The following is a 4,298-nucleotide window of genomic DNA, read 5'->3' on the forward strand; positions in this document are numbered from 1 at the left end:
CCGCCGCCGCCGCCGCGGCCCGGGGCTGCAGCTGCAAGGCCGCTTGGCAGGGCGCGGGGGTCGCCGGCTGGCCTCGGTCAGCAGCAGCAGCCGCCGCTGCAGCAGGAGCAGCGCCCTGTGGATGGGGGATCGCTTCTCCCGGCGAGCTCCGTGGCCAGCCCCTTCAGGGGGGGTCGTGGTCTCCCCCCTGGCCGGGAGCAATCGGCTGGCTCCAGAGAGGCTCGCCCACTGGGGCGGGGACCCGTACTTCGGGCGCTCTCTCGGGGAGCAGGGGCTCCGCTGCTCCTCTTGTCCTCGGGCGGGTACGGACTCTGCCCCGGCACAGGGCTCTGTCCACCTGCTAAGCGAAGGTTTCACGGGAGACAACAAAGGATGAAGCGGTTCCTTTCTTCCTTGGCCAAATTGTGGGTGGCCAGCAATCCGGCCGCTCCTTTTTGGTCCGCTGTCTTCCCTGATCTTCAGCAACACATCTTACTGTTTCCCCTTACTATAGTAAAACTTTTCCGGTCCTTACAGGCGTGGTGATGCTGGCGGCCCGCGTCTGCGGAGTGGGGAGGCTGGCTCCTGTTCTCCCCCTCTGGTTCTCTCCTTTCAAGTTTTGTTTTGTCCTAGGAAAACTTCTTGCGATGATGCATTTCTCTGAAGTTGTTATTGCCGGAGCTCTTGGACATCTCTGAAACAAGAGTCCCTTTTCATTTTCCTCGCAACACTCACAGTCTGGTGCGACATCTTTCCTTTTGGGTAGAAATTAGGAAACAAATATAACAAGGCAAAAAATGAACAGGAAAAAAAATTTGTCGAATTGTTCTGTTACCTTGTTGCTGAAGGTTGGGGTTGATGTTTTATTTTTTCCCCGGCAGTTGTCTGGAGAAGGAGGAGGAAGAAGAGTGCATTGGTGGAGGTGGAGATGTGTGTGTGCATATAGGGAATCCTTGATACACAACCAACTCCTGTGGGCACGTTGTACCGCTCCTATAGTACCCGACGGCGGGCGCAGGAGCAGGCGTGCCGGGGCAGAGTTGCAGCCGGAGCTAGCTCTGCGCCCGGGTTCTCTCTCTTTCTTTCTGTCTCACTTTCCCTCTCTCTCTCTCTCTCCCTCTCTCTCTCTCTCTCCCTCTCTCGAGCGCCCGCTCCCGCTAGGATCTGACAGTTCGCTCTCCGTCCCTCCCTCTCAGAGCAGGGACTGTCGAATGTTTACCCTCCGCCGCAAGCGCGCACCCACCACCACACTTTCCCAAATACAAGGAAGTCGAGCACCAGGGCCCCTGCTGATTGGCTACCCGCTGGGTGATTGGCAGGTCTGGAATGACTGGCTTAGGACGCCTGGCCCCCCTTCCGGCCGTTCCGATTGGTTGCTTTTTAATTTAGGCAGAGCGTCGTAGAAGCTGGAAATCTGTCGTCCCCCCCCCCACCCCAGCCTCCCTCCTCCGCGCCACTTTCCCCTCCACGCCCCTCCCCCTCCGCCCCCTTCGTCGTCCCCCCCCCTCCGCCCCACCCCTTCGCCACATCTTAACTCTTAGTGTCCGGCCCAAACCTCTGCGTTCCCTTGGCGGCTCCCAGCGTTCGCGATTGGTCTGGGGGGGGGGGGGGGGGGGGGGGGGGGAGAAATGGAAGAGAAAAGGAGGGGGCGGGGAGAAGGGGGACCAGAAGGAAAATGAAGAGGGGGAAAAATCATGAAAAATAGCAGCCTACCCATCCTACCTAGACTGCGTTGTGTCGCACCCCCACCCCACGCGAGAGATTTGTAAAGCGCGCGCCGCGGATGTACGGTTCAAGCTAATACCTATAGACAGATGTGTCCCCACTGGTTTCAAAGTTTCCTCTTCCCTTCACGCGCGGGCCCCCATCTCCGTCCTGCGGGAGGTGGGAAAAGGAAGGCTTGCCTCGCGCAGAGCTCCTGTGGCCAAGCTTCTTGGAAATCCGCCACAGCAACTTTGTGCAGCCGCGGCGCGCCGGCGGCGACCCTCTTTGTTTAAGTTCTCGGATGCCATCAGCTGGGAAACCTGCAGCCCTGTACCAGCGCGGGGCCCGCGCGTGCGAGACGGACCGCTTGCTGCGGCTGCTCGCTCTCCCCCCACCCCTCTCCCTCTCTCCTTCTCCCTCCTTTCCTCCCTCCCACCCACCCTCCTCTGGGATTCTTGCAAGTATCATGCGTGCCCTTGTGAGTTTGGAGGGTGCCGGTCAACGAAGCCACGCGAGGTATTTGAAAGGCAATCAGCCCGACCGTCCCCCTAGATTCATCGTAAGTGTATTCGATCCCAATGCTTTTAGAATGCAGTGTCTGCCTCTGCTCGCCTAGAGGGCCGAGGGCCGCTAGCTGCCTCCCCCCCATCTCGCCCCTTCATCGCTGACTCTGTGTGTGTGTGTGTGTGTGTGTGTGTGTGTGTGTGTGTGCGTGTGTTCATTGGTGGGGTTTTTACTCTCTTGCTATTCTTGGGCATGAGGTCGCTTTATTTTCCTTTCTTTGGGTCTCAGGTTTGCGAGGTGGCTGTGACCGCTGGCGACAAGTGCCTTCTCAGCCGCAACCCAGCTGAAAGAGTTAAGGGGCCGGGAGGAGGAGTGCGCCCGGTAGGCGGGAGAAGAGGGGGTGGGGTGGGGTGTGTGTGTGTGTGTGGGGGGGACGCGGCCAAGCGGAAACGCCGCACAGAGGAACCTCAGCGAACCAAGAAAAAAGAGAAAGTGGCAACGAAAACAAGGGCAAATTAAACCCTCCTTGGGGATTTCCAATGAACTAACCCAATTCGGACATTCAATAAATACACGACTCTTAATGAGTGTGCGTGTGCTTGCACCCCGCACCCTCAGCTGCAGGGCACCGGCCTGCAGTCTGCAGTCCCCAGCCCAAGCAGTAGCCGAGAACGTAACCCGGCGGCCGGTGTGCTCGGAATGTAAAGAACTGGCCTGCCTTCTCCGCGATGCATAATTCCTCTAGCGAGCTCACTTAGGTGAACTCACTTACAGAGGGAGCTCTCCAGCTCAGCAGCAGCCTCGCAGCTCTCTGCGTGATCTCGAGATTAACTGTAGACGCGGAGCATTTATGTAGGATCGGGTCCAGCTCCTGCTTGCCGGGTGAAAAGATACCATCGTAGGAACAGATCTAAAAAGCAGCAGTAACCAAAGCCCTAAACAGAACGGATCCCTCCCCCTTCCAAAAGGTTCCTTTTTATATTTATATATGCGTATATGTATATATAAGAGATGGAACACAGATTTCATTGAATAAATCTGAGATCTCCAGGTGCAGACGTTTGAAAAGTCGGTGCCAGCACCCCGTGTTTTCCTTTCCTGCCGATTTTGCTTGGATCTGGCTCAAAAACCGAAAGAGTCTCGTGGTTTTGTTTACACTGAATGGGGAGGATAGGAACAGAGCCATGGGGCCGCCTTTCATTAATATACAGTGAGGATTTTGTCTAAATTACTGCTATGAGTTTCACAGTACACGCTTTCAAAAGCCGTCTCAGGTGGCCTGATGAAACGGGATAGCGCCTCTGCAAACAGATCCACTTTCTCTCTTTGCAAGGAGGGTGTGCACGTTCGGGAAGCCCCCCAAACACAGTGCTCCTCAATAACAGAAACGCACTTCTGTTCCCAGGTCTGTCCCCTTCTCCGCCCCCCCCACACTTACTTCTCAAATCGCTCCCCAGCTTCCCCCCACTCCCGCTCCACCCCATCCGCCCCCTCCCTCTGCAGAGTGTGATTGTTTTGTCTGGAAAAAAAAATCCAAAGTATATAACAAGGGGAGAACAGTTAGTGCTGATTTTCATTTGCATACATTTTCATATATTTTGGTGAAAATAATAGACGAGTGAGAACCGGGCTTAGAGGAGTCAGTGTAAAGGGAAGGCTAAGGATACCTCCTCGGCTCTGGAGAGTAGAGAATCCGCCTTCTCCTCTACCCCTCCAGGCACCTTATTTAAAAAAACAAAAAACAAAAAAAAACCAAAAACCAAAAACCAACAACAAAAAAAACCAACCACCACCTTTTATTTAAAAGTCTAACCTTGGGAATTTGCTGGGTAAGTGTTTTTCGTTGTTGTTCTGTTTGTTTGCTTTTTCTTTCTCTGCTTCTTCCTTTTCCTTTCTTTCTGGTGTATTTGTTTATGTTCTTGAAGGTTTGGAAGCTTTATTTTCATTGCTTGGGAAGGAGAGGGGAAGGAAAAGTGTGTCGGAGGGACTGAGTAAAACAGGTCTGACGTTGCTAAAATAATACATAAAAAGGTGGACTGATTCCAATGGGCCTCACAGCAAGAGGAGAGAGAGAGAGAGAGAGAGAGAGAGAGAGAGAGAGAGAGAGAGAG

General features: G+C 54.6%; 1 long non-coding RNA gene across 1 annotated transcript in view; it reads left to right on the top strand.

Moving 5' to 3' along the window:
• The first annotated feature begins 2,161 nt into the window (after positions 1–2,161).
• LOC114638404 overlaps positions 2,162–4,298 on the top strand; it is a 45,286-nt gene continuing 43,149 nt past the window's right edge. The window contains exon 1 of the long non-coding RNA XR_003713882.1: positions 2,162–2,242. This is a non-coding gene — a long non-coding RNA (uncharacterized LOC114638404). The remainder of the gene's footprint in view (positions 2,243–4,298) is intronic.

Source organism: Grammomys surdaster, unplaced genomic scaffold (assembly GCF_004785775.1).
Source record: "Grammomys surdaster isolate TR1022 unplaced genomic scaffold, NIH_TR_1.0 125600, whole genome shotgun sequence".
NCBI lineage: Eukaryota > Metazoa > Chordata > Mammalia > Rodentia > Muridae > Grammomys > Grammomys surdaster.